We start from the raw sequence: 18,706 nt of genomic DNA on the forward strand, positions 1-18,706 counted from the left end.
TATATGTACTCCTAAATTTGATGAACGTGACTAAAATAGACAGCTCCCTCTTTTTATTCTGACATTTAACTAATTCAAAAGATATTTCAACATTTATTTATCTAAAACAAAACAAGTTTACTCTAAATTGATGTTTAACAGTAAAAAAAAAGTTTTATGTTTTCTCCCTAAAGTGTATGTAAATATCTGGTTTAAACTGTGAATATCATGCTGTGTATTGAAATTCCTCTTGTTTTGCATAGAAATATACTGAACAACATACAAAGCATAATATATAAAATAACATCTACCTGAGTTTTTTCTTTGAAAGAAGCTCCTTATGTCCATTGTTGTGTTCATCAGTACACAATTGAAACCGATTTAGAGAGTTTGTTTAGCCGTGGAGGGTAACAACTGAAAATATGAAATGTAAGCTAAGACTCTCTAAAAAAATCTGCATTGTCGTTCGGCTTTTTATTTATCCATTTGTTGATTCACTCGAAGAACAAGTAACGCAACCAAATGATCAGTTTGATATCAATCTTTTGTGATACACCGTCATATTTACATTATTTGTACAGTACGAATGTTTTGCTTTGGTACCTGGTCCAGGGGCGACTTTAGCCCATTTTGAATGAATCAAAGCACCCCCAAAGATTTCTTACTTTTTTGACAATATTTGCTGTTTGTGTGACACACTGCTAAAAATATAAAAAGCATACAGTTGAGACGTAACATTTTAACAACAAAAGTATAGATAACCCCCCTCCCCCCCCCCCCTCCCATAATGGTTTGTTCCAGCTCGCCTCTCCCCTACTCTGGCTCTAGCGCACTTTCTGCCAGAGCGATGTTGGCTGAGACGCAGTGGAGCGGAGGTGTAAGTGCCTGGCTTAAAACAGGACTTATTAGCTGCATTTAACCTTGAGTTACTCTTTATATAGTTAGGTAGGAGTCAGACCATGTTTCTTTTTAGCTGAAAAACATTACACCAGGTAACCTGCAGTGTTGAAAACATGTTTTCAGACAGTGTTTGCTACCCTACAATCCGTCCTGCTCTGTAGTAAAATCAGCGACATTTGACCATCGTGTTGCTCCCATTGAAATGTATACAGCCTATTTAAAAAAAATCTAAAACTTAAAATTGTCCGTAGCCTGCTGTTGTTACCACTGTCCTGTTTTAAATGGATACTTACTAGCTAACTGACTGAATGCCCATTAACCTTATAACTCCTGTTGTGTGTGTGTGTGTGTGTGTGTGTACAGAGAGACAGCCAGGTTCATAATGGATATAAGGAAGTTTTTTCAAAAAAAGGAGCCACATTTAAGTTAAAATGTATTAAATCAAATGATCCGTCAATCAAGAATAATGTTGGATCAGTGTTTCAAAGTTGATATCTTTTATTAGATGTTAATGTGGTTTGGTTATTTGCCTTTTGGTTGAAAGTACACTGAGAGAGGACTTTTTGTTAGTGATCTTAATAGAATTTTTTCATATTAATGTAATTTTTCATCTAATTGAATACAATCTATTTGTGTATGATTGTCAGTCCAAAGAGGGAGAGAGGAAAGAGGGGAACGTGAGGAGAAAGTACAAGGTCAGGAAAAACCAGGTAAGAAAACAGACAGGGAACAGTGACAGGCACAACCGAAACTGTTAAACTGACAAAGAGAAAAAAACTGATTTTACTCACACAATCTGGAAGTTGTGTTCTCTCTATATTAAAGCTGTTATACAGAATCTGCAAAACAAACTGGATTGAAACATTTTTGACCCTCTTTAACAACATTCCAACATAACATTATAATTGATTGGGGAGATTAAAATTAATGACATGTTTTTATGTGGTTCAGCCACAACTCTACTAAAACCTCAGCCAGTAATAGGTAGGCCAACTTTTGGACCTTCCAGTTGTCTGTATGACTGCCACAGTACGTACACCACATTTGCACACTATCAGAAAGTGCCAAACAGCCCTGGTGGAGTGAGGAGCTGTAAAGAGAAGCAGAGTGCTCTGTTTATATTCTAAAAATGTTTTAAGCTTGTTTCAAAGATTCGGTACTGCAGCTTTAAATGTTTTCCAAAAGCACATATACACTTATCAGTGTTTCTCAAACTTTTTACAGTGTGTACCACCTGATAAAATGTTAAGCTTTCCCAAGGACCACTATGAAAGCATGAAACTCATAAATCTTACAACACAAAATTAGTATCTACAGTAAAGATTTTTTTCATGTATTTTATACATTGTACCACAGGCAAAGTTGCCTCCATTTTTATATATTTTTTTAAATATTTTGTAATAATTTATTTGTAATAATTTATTCTGTTTTGGGAGTGTTTTTATGTTTCTGTATTATATTATACATACACATTAAAAGTGAATCTCTGTCCAAAAAATGCACTCAGTTTACTTCTTACTCACTATGAGCATCATTCATTATTCTCCACCTGTAATTAAAGTTAGGATATGTATTTTTATTCCAATCCATTCTTCTTTAGCAGCATTTTAATAACCTTTATCAGATTTGATGGTTTTGTCACAGACTTTTCAAAAAAAGTGTTTTGCTTTTCTTTCACAAATGTGGGATTAAATTGTGTTAAAATGTACAAAACAGTGATGTCATGTTTTGAGACGAGGACCCAGGCACAGAGAGACTTGATGAATTTAAGAATCTTATGATTTAATAAAGAAATTTGCAGACTTGCACAGAGATGGTAAAATGATGATGACTGATAACAGAGATGAGGACAACAGACGACGAGGACAGGGAGGAACAGGGGTTTGAATGCACCAAGGAGACAGTCGAGAACTCGGGACAACTGGAGACATTTAAGGATGCAGGGACTGACAGAGATGGGGAAGAAGTCTCATTGTGACAAGTAAAGTTTATCTTGCCTGGCTGGGCAGCTCTCCTGGTGCTCAGCACCCCCAAAGCTCTGGTCCTAGAATCGCCCCTGACCTGGTCAAACTTAAGCTCTCCTCTGTCTGCAGCAAACTCGCAGGCAGCAGCTTCTCCTCACTCACATGGGTGCTGTGCTCAGTCGCCCAGTGCCTGAGCTCGGATCATACCAAAATTAGGGGGAATTTATGACTGTGCGCTCTGTGCTTCGTGTGTTGTTTTTGTTTTATACAATTGTCAGTCAGGCATCTAACTAACAAATTACACTCCAAAAGACCCCATGCTTCTGAAAAAATTACCCGGGCTTAAGCCCAGTAAGCCACCCCCCCACCCCCGCTCCGCTGATGGTTGACTCCAAATCTCCCGAACACTATGTCGATTTGAGAACGCAAGACCGAGACAGCGAGACCAAGACCGAGACAACGAGACCAAGACCGAGACCAAAGTCTGTCGAGACCACGACGAGACCAAGACCACGTAAAAGTGGTCTTGAGACCAAGACCGGTCTCGAGACATCCAACTCTACTCCCAAGTCTTCTCTAATCCAACATATTTATCCATCAGTCACATGTAGCTGGCTCTGGCTCATGTCATAGCTGCATTCATATAAAAATATGTGTAAATAATACGTCTTGCTAAGCAATTAAGGCGTTATCTGAATGTTGAGTATAGCATCATACATTGATTTCTATGTGGTCAAAATGATTCTATGTAAAAGTAGTTGTATTTATTATTTTAAAAAATGTTTGTTTGTTTTTTTATCCCATTCACCCCAAAATTCATTATATGATGAAAGAACCCATTTTAGTAAATATTTTAGTAAATGATGGGGGGCCTGATTGTTAAGTACTGGTCAGTACTTCTCCTCCACATCAAAGTGGAGTTCACCAGATCTTCATGGTGAAAACCACTTTGGCATTCCCCTTTCCTGCTCTGCCATCCACCCAGCAGAGTATTTCCCACAGGCAATGTGCTGTTGGCTTGTTATAGTGCTGCATGCAAACAGAATCCTTTGTTCTGTGACTGCTATGAACAAACAGATGCCAAATTGAGGCTTTAGTCTGTGTCCAGAGTCATTTTTCATAGGAAAGTCAGACCACAGAATAGTTATAAACTGTGGCTGTAGCTCCTGTGTCTGAAAAGTGAAGTCATTGCAGGCACTTCTTTATAATGGCCAGAAGGGGGCATCAACCACCAAGCACCAAGATGGCAATGGGAGTGAAATGCTCAGCTTGTGACATACAGCAGGGCTTTGCTAACCAATAAGTGATGTCACGGTAGGTATGTCCATCTTTATATACAGTCTATGAGCCAGACAGAAGTTCATAGGCTCACCATTTGCAACAACATCTGTATTAAGAAGCTGAAAATGCATTGTGGTGTTGGTAGTCAGATACTGGAAAATTAAAAATAAAAAAGTCTGAAAGCTCCTGTGTGTAGAACAATCAGTGGGGGGTAAATGGGCAAGTAAAAGCTCTGTCTGCCACAGTTTCCTGTTTGAAAGGGCTGTTGAGCTGTGAGATTGTCAAAAAATGTCTGGCAATGTGTCATCTTTTTAAATGAGGAAAAGGATCACCAACGATATACACTGTAACATGCCTGATTTAGCCAAAACCAGAATATTTGTACTGACTTTTATGACCTTGACTGAGCTGCACCAGCATTAAGTCGTAAAAAGAAGGGGGTTATTTTTTACTCTGAATTTTGAGAAAGGAAAAAAAGCATATTGGAGAATAGCACTGAAAGTCTGCTGTATAGGTCAAACCACTGAACAAAAATGTTTTATTTCTAAACATCTCATTTCTTGGTAGCTCCAGGCAGGGATGCTGCGCTGTAGCTGAGTCCTTTTGTTCAGAAATCATCCTCTACATAAGCATCAGATTACCTCCCTCATTGAGCCAGATGTAAAACTGATTTCTCTGCTAGTTAAATCACCTTCAATCCACAGGAAGACCAGCAGGGTCTCACTCCATATTTAACCGCAGGCTCAAAACTCATCCATTTGAGAAAACACTCACATTACCCTCACTCGTATGAGTCATCCTCTCTCCCCTAACTGTCTTCATCCACTTGCTCTAATAAGCTCTTATCTGGAAAAACCACAGTCCACTCTACCCCATGTCTTGGCTCTCTTCTTATACCTGCACTGGTCTTTGTCGCAGTCACTCAGGGGTCAAAATAATATTGTCAGGTGAATGCAGCCCTCTGACCTGATCGCATCCTGCTATCGGTACTTGTAGCTGTGGATGGTGTTGAATTTAATTCTCTTCCTTCATAGTGAGCAATTTTAGCTAAATGTTTCAAAAGCATGGCCAACCGGACTCCTGTCCAGCTGTTGTCCTTAATTTTTTATAGAAGAAAGAATAAAGAAGACCGTAATTAAAATTTAATGGGACTTCAGCTCAGTCTATAATTTACTACATCTAGACATCCTTTTGAAACCATACCTTACCACAACCAGAGAAACTTTATCCTGTTTTTATAGTTTAAAATGGTTAAGTTAAAGTTGAACTAAAATTGATCCACTGTGTCCTGTTTGACAGTTGTAAAAAGCTTATTTTCTGCAGACATGCTGGTTGCTCTGTAGTGCTGTAATTCAGCGCTTAAAATTAACATTTATTTTCAGAAAGTATACTTTTCTTAATGATTTAAAGGCCTCGCTAATAAAACAGTATTGGAAATAACTTCAGAATCAGAACCAACTTTGTTGACCAAGTATGTGTAAGCATACAATGAACTAGGCTCTGGCCATTTCTTTGCTCTCAGTGTAGGTAACAGAGACAATATTGACTACATGACATCAACATGATGCAGACAATAACAACACATGTGTAGCATACTTATGGTAAGGAGTGCAAAGATATTAGAATAAATGATGGAAATCATAAGGGATGGATAACTAGTGACAATATATAGAGTGTATATATATGAGGATTGCCTATTTGTATATTGTTAATATATATTCACACACAAAACAGTGTGTACAGCACAGGAGCAGGTATGATGGATGTTTTAGTACAGACATTGAGTATCCATCAGTAGGGATGGGTACCGGTGTCCGGTGCCATGATGGCACCGGTTCTGACATAAACGGTAGTAACCAGACCGAAAAGCAGCGCACATTTCGGTGCTTTATTTCGGTGCTTTTTTTTTTCCTGAGCTGTGATACACTTTGAATTCTAGCCAATCATTTTACGTTTCTGAGGATAGTAGGCGGGTCCAGGTACGTACGTTCTTTTAGAGCAGAGCTACAGATTAAAAACGCCCAAGGCGAAGCGGTCAAAGTCTGGCTGTACTTCACAGCAAAAGATGCAAACTCAGCAGCCTGCAACAAGTGCTTTAAGCTGATACTGTGGAAAGGAGGTAACACCTCAAATCCGATGAAACACCTGGCGACGCATAGCGGGGTTTTTTTTAAAGCCGAGAAATGCGCCGTATTTAATAGCTTGCTGCGAGACCTCACACCGTGCACATCTACTGCGTGTGTAGCCGTAGCCCTGCCAGTGAAGCAGAAATGATGATGATGATGGCAGCAGCAGCCGTTCTTCTCTGCGTGAGTAGCTTAATGTTGTTCGTGTTTAATTTACGTTGAATAGGCTAACCACGTTATTACATTAATGTATGTAAGGTGAACTAGCAAACATCATCATAGCTACATGCGGCTGTCTTCTTGTTTGATGGCAGATACTCCCTTCACCCTGGCCAAAAAGGCTAAAATGACCAAAGAAAAAGTGGAAAACAGTTAAACATGAGAGGTTTTTGGACAAAGTTTGATTTTTCCATTGTTTAAGCACTGCTTCCAGCCAAGAATGATACCATATATGCCCTATAGCTGCAGAAAAGGCTAACATTGTTATCTTTTTACAAAAAAACAGCTGAACATGAGGTTTTTGGACCAATTTTGTGTTCTCCATTCTTTAAGCACCGGTTTGAGCACCGTTTAAGCACCGGCACCATTTTAAAAGTACCGGTTTGGCACCGGTATCGGATAAAACCTAAACGATACCCATCCCTATCCATCAGTGGAAAGAAACTGTACAGATGTCTGCTTGTTTTAGTGTACAGTGCTCTGCACCTACCACAGGGAAGGATTTGGGACAGGTTGTAACAGGGTTTGAGGCTAACTGCTCGTTTCTTGACTCTGGATTTGAACTAATCCTGAATCGAAGGCAAGTCGGCACCAATGATGTCTTTCTGCCAACCTTACTGTCAGTTGTATTCCTGTTCAGTATCCAAACCATACAGTGATGAATGAGCAGAGAGAAGACTGGATTATTGAAGGGATATCTGAAAGGGTCACGAAGAGATATCTGGACCACATTTAATGATTTGAACAGAAAAAAGAGGTCAAGCATCGTGTGACCACCAGGTTGCTTGGATGCAATCTCCGAAATTTAGAATTTTTATGGCAGCAGTAATATAGTGACAGCAGAAATTTCCACTAATCTGTCCTCAAAATGTCAATGGTCCTTTATCCAGATGGAAGATCACTGAAGTCTGTAGACTTAATACCCAGCAGACAATCAATGTTTGTATAAAATGGGAAATTGTAGTAGCTGAACCAGCTGATAAAACAAAGATGTTATTCATGGCCATAACTCAGTTTGGTTTTTTGTTGGAGCAAATATTGTTGGTTCAGTCTCTGTTGTAAAATGGAAGCAATGCACTTTACAGTCAGTGAATAATATATTTATAAAGTAGTAGCAGCCAGGTGATCAAATGGACTTGACTGATCATCAGCAGTAACATATTGACTATGTGCACGTTAGCATATGCTACTTCCGGTGCGGAAAACTCCTGTGGGGAGCTTTGTTTCCGGTGTCCTATTCACGCCTGGTTTACAGTCCAAAACAAGTTAAGCAAATTAATGAATCAAGCGGCGATTTACATTTCTATAGATGTCTTGGGCATTTACCCAATATATCTGTAAATGATGTTCATCGACTTGTCGATATTTTTTCCCCCGCGCCTCAGAGCAAAAGAGAAAATGGATTCAAATGTTATATTTCTCAGCTGTCCCTCGTTTATCGCGGGTGTTATGTTCTAAAAATAACCAGCGATAGGTGAAATCAAGTAGCCAATTTTATTTTTTGACGGCGCAAAACGTTTCGTGGACATCGTGGACATACAGTACTGCACTTCAGAGTCACACTGCTAGCGATCGATGCAGTGATTCTGTACTGTACAGGAGAGACGGCACGGAGGAGATCGTCTGCAGCGATCAGGACGCAGAACACAATGTGACGTAAAAAAAAAAGCATGCAAACTTGCACTAAAAATCCGCGAAACAGCGAGGTGAAATGTGAACCGCATTATAGATTAGATTAGATTAGATAAAACTTTATTAATCCCTCGGGTAGGTTCCTCTGGGAAATTTATAGCGAGGGACCACTGTAATTTTGAAGGTAAGTCACAACATACCCTTCGTAAATACTAATGTATAGAAACCGTTACCAGCAATCATTCATTTTTTGTGTGGCTTTTTTTCACAGTTTGTTAACATGCTGTGTAGGTGTGTACTTGACTAGCTGATATCGACATAATGGGGAAACATCTGGTTTGACTATTGTTCACCTGTAGTTTGAATGCTGAACATTTGCCTGTTTAAATCATAAGACCAGTCACTATACAGAGATACTTCTGAATGTGGGCGATGTGTCTTCTGCTGCAGTGATGCAGTTCTGGTTGTGTTGAGTGATGTAAACAACTGATCGATCTCTTTAAAAGTCAAAATTGATTATTCGATTTTTTAAGACAACAGTGTTGAGTGTTCCCACCTTCTGCTCTTTGTAACTTAACGCGATCTTTCCGTTTTCCAGTTTTGGACATGATTTTGGAGTATATCTTGGCAGTAGCGATTGACCGCAAAGTAAAGCTACCGGAAATGTACAACCCCACATCCGGTCTCAAACCAGGAAGTTAGCATTTTCTCGTGCACAGGGTCAATTCCAACATATACAACAACATATTCCCAGGAGAGGGCTCTCTAGCAAATTTACCCCCAAGGTCAGACTCTGCAATTCTCAGAAACTGCAAAAATCCCAGCAAGTAAATCTGAAACTCTACAGCCTGTTAAATGTTAAAGTTCATCACAGTATAACTAGAAAAAGGCTGAACAAGTATGACTTGTCTTGGTAGGTTGCCAAGAGAGAGCCTCTTCTCTCTAAGAAAGAAAAACTGTAGATGTTTGGCCATAATACATTCTGTAATCCTTGTTTGTCATGCACTTAAATAAGTTCTGTCTACACCCTTATATTTGTTTCTTTGTGCGTCACTTGACTCTTTCTTTACTCTGTTCATACTCAGCTGCTTCTTTGTTCCAGGCCACACTGCCTCGCCCCTCTCTCGAAAAAGAAAAGATTCAGGGTGATGTAATGGCCTAGTCAAAGTTCAGACCTCGACATGACTACAAACCTGGCGAGACCTTTAGAGAGCTGCGCATAAGTGAACAGAAGCAAACTTGTAAAGAAGGAAGAGCCATGTGACACACTGATTTTTACTTTCCACAACACAATGAAACACACCTATTAGCTTTTCATGTATTTTGAAACTGTTTTTTAGACTCTTTTAAAAAAAAATAAAATCTTTGATGCCCTTTGAGTTAGCTTCTGTTGTTTAAATGTGCTGTAGGCTTTGCTCTGATATGTGGTAAGCTAAAATGAGTTAAAATGGATACAGATATACAGTCAATGGTATAAAAAAATATTTAAAAATAAATTAATTCTAATAAGCTAGATACAAGTGATAAATACTACAAGGATCAGGTCAAAATCAGTAAAAAAAAAAAAAAAGTAAATAAATAAATGTCAGATGGTGAGTTCACTTACAAGGTTGTATTAAGTCAAAGTCACATCTTTCTGAGGATCCATGCATTATAAAATGAGTTTAAAGGTCTGTTGTAGTTTCAGCGTGTTTAAGCTGTTCAGGTTGTTTCTGCTGTTTAGATTGAGGAAGTGAATCCAGCCAATAAATGAAAACCTAAAATGTGAGGTGCTAATTCAATTATTTTTAAGTATTTCCATGTTTAGCTTTTCTATGATGCACTGTTTCTCTGTAACTCATATGTATTACAAAAAGCAGAACACTCAGTGGAGATCTTTGAAATAATAACGTCCAATAATTATTATTTTTTTGGCCACACCAAGGAATGAAATCAGTAAGCACATTCCTCCAGTCTGATTCTGAACCTCGGAAGAGGGTCAACAATGTTGTGTCATCAGAAAATATGGCAAAAAGCACTCCAACATTCATCCATGTCTATATTAAAGAGTCGGGGTGAAAGGACGCGACCATATAGGGAGCCTGTGGACATCTACATGTTCGGAGAAAATATGGCCATTTATAGAAATCCTCAGCTCTCAGTCAGTCAAGAAGTCAAGATCTCTAATAGAAGCTGGTGAGGCAATTTAAAATCACATGTCACAACCTATCCTATTAAAAGATATGGCAGCATCGTGTTGAATGCTGATGAAAAGTCTGCAAACAAAAGCATGAAATGGCCTTGCAGCTTTTCTAAGTGCTTATATAAACTATTGAGTATAAAAAGCACCTCTCTCTGCGCTGCAGGCAGACTGTAGTGGATCTAGTTTCACATTTACGGTTAAATCATATCTCACATTTTTTTTAATGGTTCACTTTGTTAAAAACTGTTATGTTGCTTGAAGGTGATGGTCTTAAGGAAAGGGGCCAGAGGTGTTTAGCCTCTCGAAGCAGCAGCCAGAGAATATCAAAAATGCTGCCACTTGCCTAAATATTCATGTGTAGATGATGGTTTATAGAGATAACAGCGATATAGAAGATTTAGGGTAGCAGGAATCTGGTTCAATCAATGACATTTGAGAGATATGGTGATAAGCACAGCTTATGAGGACCCACAAATTGGATCTGGCCTCTCTGTTTATGAATTCCCTAAACTTCTCTCGACATCTCTGAATGCTAATATAACACTCAGAAGAGACCCTCAGAAACAGTAAAAAAAAATTTAAAATGAAATATTTTGAGAAAATTTCAAAGTAGATTCTGTCTCGGTTTGTTCATTACTTTTGGGTTTTGTATTCTTACGTTTCTCTTTGAATTCTGGAATAACAAAAATCTGCACAGAAACTAACAGACCTTTTGATTCCTATATTTGACAGGTTGAGTTTTGTATTCCTTACTCTATTCCTGCTCTAGTTTCTTCTCACTTTTGAGTGATATGTCACATTGTATTATTTCTTTCAGATTTTTGCATTAAATGGTAAATGGACTGGTTTCCTATATAGTGCTTTGCCTACTCTAATTGAGTACATCAGTGAGCAGTTTTTACTACTCACTGATGTGCCATCCAAGTTCTCGCATGAGTGTATTTGAGGCAACTCAGAGTTCAGTATCTCTATAAACCCTGAGCCACATACATGCATTAAAGCTCAGTAACAGCTTCTTCAAGTGATTAAGGCCATAGTTTTGATTCCCCTACAGGTGGTTTCTCATATTACCACTCCAATACTCCAGGTATAACATTAAAATAAAAGATGCTTTTCTTCATTTCTTTTTTTTTGTTTTGTGTTGTTGATAAATAGGCATTTTTCACAGTTTATGAATGATCACCAAATCATACATACACACTTCTTGTTCCTTGCAGGAGCAAACGTGATGGCAATCGAATACAAACAAACAAAAATAAAGGCTAAATATGTCCTTATGTCAAAGATACCACAAGCAGACGGGAACAGGTATATGCTTTCATTTCAAAACATGTGTACATGTAGTAATGTATGCAAAGATTTTTTTTTTTTGCAAGTAAAACAATTCCTGTTGGACATGTGAACACTGTAGAAAACACGTATGCATGCATACATTTCTATTTGTGAGGACCATGATTAAAATGTACAGTTTGTAATCTGTATGTCCTATTTGCAAAAACACTTACTAATGGCATTTTGAGTGTACACACTCTGTGTTAGGAGATGCTGCGTGTGTGCAGGTTCGTGGAAGATAAGTAACACTGGTCGCAGCACCGCTGCATGGTGCAAACGGCAGAGCATGAGTCACCACACCCACTCACTTCTGTGAGCAAACAGTTTGGTGAAATACACCCCTTAACATCTTGACTTCTCGGGGTGAACACACGAAACATGCAGTCTCCCACACTGATCCTGTTTCCTTCAATTATTCCTCCCGGTCTCTCAGCAGGCCACGGCAACACTTTTCAGCAGTAAGTCCTCCAGCTGAACAGTCATATCGGTCATTTCCCACAGTCTCAAATGTTCCATGTAAAGGTTCTTGAAGTTTTATATAAGAAGATTTTTGCTTTTAGAACACCAAAACATTCAACAAGCGATAGAAGGAGAAGCGGTGGAGGAAAAAACAAACTTGTTGGACTGCAAGTCGAATTTGGAATTTGGTTAGGCCTAAGCACCCAGGCTTCTTACTTAAAGTTAGGAAAATATGTTTTAGATTAAAACCACACAGCTGACATACATGAAACCAGGGCCGAGAAATGAAGGCAACATTGAAGTGCCAAAAATTGCAGTTCTTCCAGTGGACTTTGGAGCCTGGCCTCAAAAATCATGTTTACATCCTGGTATATTAAAAGAAGATAAAGATTTTTGCCTGTACAGAAGGTTTCTCCTTTCATAACAGCTTATTGTGGATGAATTACCTATTAATAATTAATCCATCTCATCCACTGTGGCTGTGTTGACTGACAGATGTACAGATGTTGACAACTGCTTTCTTTTGATTTTGCCTAACTATAAACTGTGTCTGTACCATAAGTGTACGTCTGAGAGAGTTTTCTGGGGGAGAACACCCACTACATCCTTGGTCAGTTATACTATTTGACTGTTGCCATTTCAGGGCCTTTGCGTGAATATGAATAGGTATATAAAAAGGTATTTTTAGCCCTCAGCTGAGAAAGGCTCAAGGTGTATTGTCACCAGTCAGTTTTGGACATGTAACTTTGTGAACTCGAGAACGAGGTGATGTAAGATTTTAATATTGATGCCATATGTGCATCTATTAAAAATCTTGGAGGAGTTCAAATCACAGTAACCTTAACCTAGAGGTCAAGTTCAGAGGTCAAGTTTTATGAAATTGTTGTGAATACGATTGCTCAAGATGGAAGTCACCTAGGTGTATCTACTAGGAAGCTACGGTTAGCACTGATGGTAGTCAGTATTTCTGTTGTGTGCCATCACTGCTCTGCTGGTTCTGGTGCTGCTTAATAAACCAGACTTGTGCCATGATGCAAGATTTCATCTTATCCAGGTCATTTCAGGATTGACACTGAGTGTTCTGCCCTACAAAGGTAACTTGAAGGTTAACTCTTACTGGATTTATTGCCATGTTGTAGAGCTAAACTGCCCTGGAGTAGGTTTTTTTTATGAGACTAGATATCAACAGGTATGAAATCACGGCCTACTGACAAATCAGTTGTCAGGTTGGGGAGGAAAGTGCAGAAGATCCCTCAGGCCTCTGTGCTTGCAGTAGGAGAGTTTAAAGGTTTTCGGTAGCGCTTAATGTCTTTTTTCCACCGATGAGAATCAGCAATACTTTTTTCTATAATTTTGAACCAGTTTTGTGTGACTGCTGTGCTTGCTGTTGTTGATTAAGTAAATATGGATAATGGAAATATATCCTTGATATGTTGAACTTAACAGTTCAGGCGTCAAGTCAGTATTTTAAATCCCTCAGCTCTGAGTCGTGTGTCCTCAGACATTGTGATGATAACCTGAGACATTTTTTAAAAATCAGGAAATCAAATTCAAAACAGTGACAGCATTACAGGACACAAACAACGCACTCGCATTATAGCCAGAGGCATAAAACTAGATTGCATGTGCACACTTCCACAACGAGCCCACTTGCCCTCAAACATTGTGTTTTCCAATTTGCTTAATGACATGAAGTGTTTTTGTTTCATCTGTGAAGTGGATGGATGTTCTTTTTCTCCTTCATTCACCTTTAGAGTACAGACAGAGTGTGATAAGGAGAGAAAGAAAACACCGCTTGCCTTACTTTTAACTGTAAACCAATTAGTTCTGCAAGAGTTGGTTTCAGACCAAATATGATTGGCTACTCCTGGTGCAGTTTGAAATCAATTATTTAATCAGGTAGTGTTTTGTCATGGGCACTGAGTGTCTGTCTGGCAGGTGGTTTGTGACAATCATGCAAAAGACTCAAAGGAAAAGTGTGAAATGTGAAAGGACAGTGAATTACAAATATTTCAAATTTGTTTTGTGGGTATTTATAAAAAAAAATGGTTACATGAGAAGATATTGTAATTTTTCATGACCACCAACAGCAACATTTGCATTCAGGACAAAGTGTAAATGTTTGTCTGTGTAGAGAAAACACATGTAAAGAGCAACAGGCTGCAGGCACCACGTGCCTCATGCAGAGATAAGAGAAAGTAGAAAGACAGAAATAGTAGCTGTGTCGATTTTAATTTTCACAATTGCTTTTGAGTTAAAATTACAGCCAAATCTCAATTTTCTTTTAGCTATGAATGATAGGAGATAAGATCAACTGAAACATCAGCTGTTTAACCCCTTTGTACTGTTCTGCTGTACAAACCTGGCCTAAATAGTTTTTACATCAGTAAAAATACCTTGCTATAAATTTTTGTAGTTAATGAGATGAATGTTGGATGCACCAATGGGGGTCAAATCAGGGAAAATTATGATTTTATGGAATCTTGAAAGTGCGTGTTCCATGTCTGTCTTTAGTTCAAGGAATTTTAACACCAAACTGTTTGTCTTTCCTCCACATTTGTTCAGGTTCTCAATGGTTTTTGTCTCATCTGGGAATCTCAAAACCATAAAACATAGGTTTTATTATGTATTGTGTACATAATGAACAAAGGTCGTATAGAGGTCAGACGGTGTCTTCTGGAGCCAGCTGTCTTAGATGCAGGGTAAACCCTGGACAGGTCACCAGTCTGTCGCAGGGCTAACACATAGAGACAGATGACTATTCACACTCACATTCACACCTATGGGCAATTTAGAGTTACCAATTAATCTGTCCCCACCAAGGTTATTATCGTTAACGAAAACTAACGAAATAACGAAAACTAGAAGTGAAAAAACATTTTCGTTAACGGAAATAAAAATAAAAACAAAAAAAGGAAAACTAACTAAAACTGTAATGAGTGTTCACAAAACTAACTAAAATTAACTGAATTTGAAAATGAAGTTTAGTTTCCAGATTTTTTTCTTGCTGTGTCTCATTATGCCAGCAGGTGGCAAGTACGTTAGTCGAGTCGTCTGTGTTGCTGCTCCGTCCACGCGCAGAATCATGTCAGGAAAAGTCATAGAAAGCGCCAGAGTCCAATTTGGGATTACTTTGAATATGACTGTGTTTTGAATAAAGCAAGTGTCTTGTAGTGGAAACAGACAAATTATGAGACATTTCTAAAGGGAAAAAAATCCCACAAACCTTAAAGTGCACTTGAAAAGCTCACACAAGAAGGCTAACCTAGCTTACCTTGAGAAGGTAAGGGAGCACACTCAACCCTCATCCCCAGAAAACAGAAGCTAACCCCAGGCAAGGCAGCGTGATGCATCCCGAGACAACAGGACGGGGATATCTACACAACTGTGTGAGTCAATTACCTTCAAAAAGTTTATCAATTCACTTGAACCAAAATTACGAACACCCGGTGCTGCAAGAGTTAATAGTCTCATTGGGGCGAAGATATACATTTTATAGTTGCCTGGTATCAATGGTTGTTCATCTGCCTTTATTTATTTATTTAAAGAACCCATAGGTGGGAATGTGAGTTGTCTGTCTCTGCATGTTAGCCCTGCGACAGACAGGCGACCTGTCCAGGGTGCAGTATGGTAGCTGGAATAGCAACATACCCAAGGATAAGCAGAGGAGAATAACTGATAAGATGAAACTGGGATTTTGTTACACTTAATTATTGCAAACACAACTAAAACTATAACTGAAACTAATCAAAACTAAACTGAAACTAAGGATTTTCAAAAAAATAAAAACTAAACTAAACTAGCAAACAATTGGTAAAAACTAATTAAAACTGATATAAAATTGAAAATCTGAAGTCAAAACTAAATAAAAATAAAAACTAATGAAAATTGCAAAACTATTAAAACCCTGGTCTCCACTAACTTTATGTCTTTGGACTGTGGGAGGAAGCCGGAGTACCCAGAGAGAAAAGCTGGAGAAGTTATAAGATTATAACGGCACCTGAGCTACCGTTTCAGTGTGGGAAACACACAGAAGGTTTCCTACTACCAGCTTCAATAAAAATATTTGAAATTATTACGGCTGTTACGTTTTCATGTCAGGACTCAATATTTCATGACATTAAATGTTTTTCTCTATAACAAGTTCTGCAAAAAAAATCTGCGTGTTTATACGGCTTATAGTTCTAATTCAATATAGGTGGTTAGGAGGGAATTCTTGGCTTGGGTCAGAATTGCTTCTGGCATGCTGTTTTCAAATCCCCCACTCACCGTCATCTCTCAGTGCGAGGGAGACACAGGATATAACACACTCAGGTGATATCTGATGGGTGATAGTTTGTGCGTTTCTGTGTTTTGTTTATTTGAGCAAATCTGTTTGGCTGGGCTTAAAGTTAAGCTCTGACTGTATAGTTTTAGTGAACCATAGTGGCTCACTGGAGCACTGCTGGCACATTTTGAGGTGAATCGTTCACTCATCTTTGTTTCCTGATTTTCAGTTGTGTTTTACCTGCTTATAACAGCTCATTTTCAATGAAAACTAAAATATTTTAACACAGGAAGTAAAATGAGAACATTTTCACCGGGAACTCAAACATCTGGAGCAGCATGCTGATGCTATTCGTAGATTTCCTGAAGAGTGATGTCAAGTAAATTATCGTTTTTTATATGTATTTGATTACACTGTAAACACCATCTGTTATAAGTGTTGGGAGAGAGAAAAAATTAACATATAATCTGTTTTGTCTTCTTTGAGAATAAGCTATGCATTGATGTATAATCATTTTCTCCTAAAAGGTTTTTAGGAGAGAAGAGAACAGTTGATTAATCAGTAATATATAGTCTAATATACTGGTGCTCTTTCTTCCGAGCGAGCCGGTGTTTATGACCTTTCAAAATAATTCCATCCTAATGGATCTTTTATGGCTGAGAATCTTGCCCAAAGTGCTTATGAATTTGTGAATAAAGTTTAAAAGAACAAAAGTCATTAGGTCTTTTATGAGCTCCTTTCATTGCAGGGATTAATCATCAGGGTGAAAAGGTAGTAAAGTAAACAGTGAAGCTGAGCTGATATTAATGAGTCTGCTGCTCTCTCAATGTGAGGTGTGTCCTCCTGTCCTCAGATGTCTGGATTCGTGGGTGTATCTGCAAAGCAGCAGGTGTGCGTGTACAAACCCCATGCACTCAGATTCCACTGCACACCTGGTTTTGACTATATCAGAATCAACCACACCCCCTGACTTTAAGGGGCAAGGCCATGATGACCTGACACACAGAAACCATGAAATAATGAATTAAAGATCAGATTCAATATTTCAATCAATTTAATAGATACTTTAATGTGTTATCTATTTATTTTGATTTTTATTAGTTAATGGAAAATAAAACAATTAACTATCTTATAATGTATTTAGTTTATTTTGTCGGTCTCTCTTAATATTTGGGCAGCACTTTATAACAATGTCACACTATTAAACATAAATAAAAAACGTTATTAATGGTTTATTAATTAACTAATAAGCTGTTAGCAAGTTTTTAATTCAATAATATATCATTACTTTTCAGTATGTCATTTGTAGATACAGATATTATTGTGATTATGACTAGCAGTTGATATCTGGACATGGTGTAACATATCTGTATTTATGAAAGACACACAAAAGGAGGTGTAATGATATATATATATATATATATATATATATATATATAGATATATATATATATATATATTAGGGGTGGGTTTTTATAATCGATTTATCGATTAAAATCGATTCTGGCTTGGATAATGTAAAATCGATTCATTAAAATCCTGAATCAATTTTTTAATATAAATTTATTTTGCCCGAAATGCCAGAATCTCTGGTGAAATCGCACAAAATTTCAACAACCACCAAACAGCTAAGACAGTAAATGAGAGCGGGTACACGGATTCTGCAGAAAGACGTAAACATACAGCGCAACCCGCAGATCAGAATCAGTTAGATGTCGAATTTCTCACAGTCGGGGCTGAAAGCCGACAGCTCACTGAATCTGATCTGTCAGTGGGTCCGCGCTTTGTGTTCACGCCCTTTATGCGCTGATTCTAAAGCTGTTAGTTTGATGTCTTTCCAAACAATATTGACTGAACCAGCAGCAAAAGAAGATCCAAACTACGCTTCACATAAACATCGTCATGTATTCACTCTTACTTTTACTGTTTTGCTTCGACCACGGTGCACAGCTCTCTCTCTCACTCTCTCTCTCTCTCTGTACTTCAAGAACAGTTTCCCGTCTAAAAATCTGTTTTCTTCATTATTCGCTTGCTTGTTACGCACAAGTCTACCGTTGTTTACAGCGCTGTCGGCCAACGTTTTTTTTCCCGTTTTATATACTTCCGAAAAGAAAACCTAATTTCTGTCATCCAATACTGAACAAATTTAAACTTTTTAAAATTATGCAAAATGCAAAACTCTTAGCCGTGTCTCTAATAAAACCGCTGTAACTTCAGAGGTAATGTTCATGTGTTGGTTAATGGCTTTCTTTCGTTTTTGATGTACTGCAGAATATTTTTATAAAATCCCAGGCCAGGAAAATCGCCTTCATGTTTTTCTGTGTTTTATCCTCAGCTACTTTGACGCAAAGGCATCTGCTGTGAC

Source organism: Neolamprologus multifasciatus, chromosome 3 (assembly GCF_963576455.1).
Source record: "Neolamprologus multifasciatus chromosome 3, fNeoMul1.2, whole genome shotgun sequence".
Lineage (NCBI taxonomy): Eukaryota > Metazoa > Chordata > Actinopteri > Cichliformes > Cichlidae > Neolamprologus > Neolamprologus multifasciatus.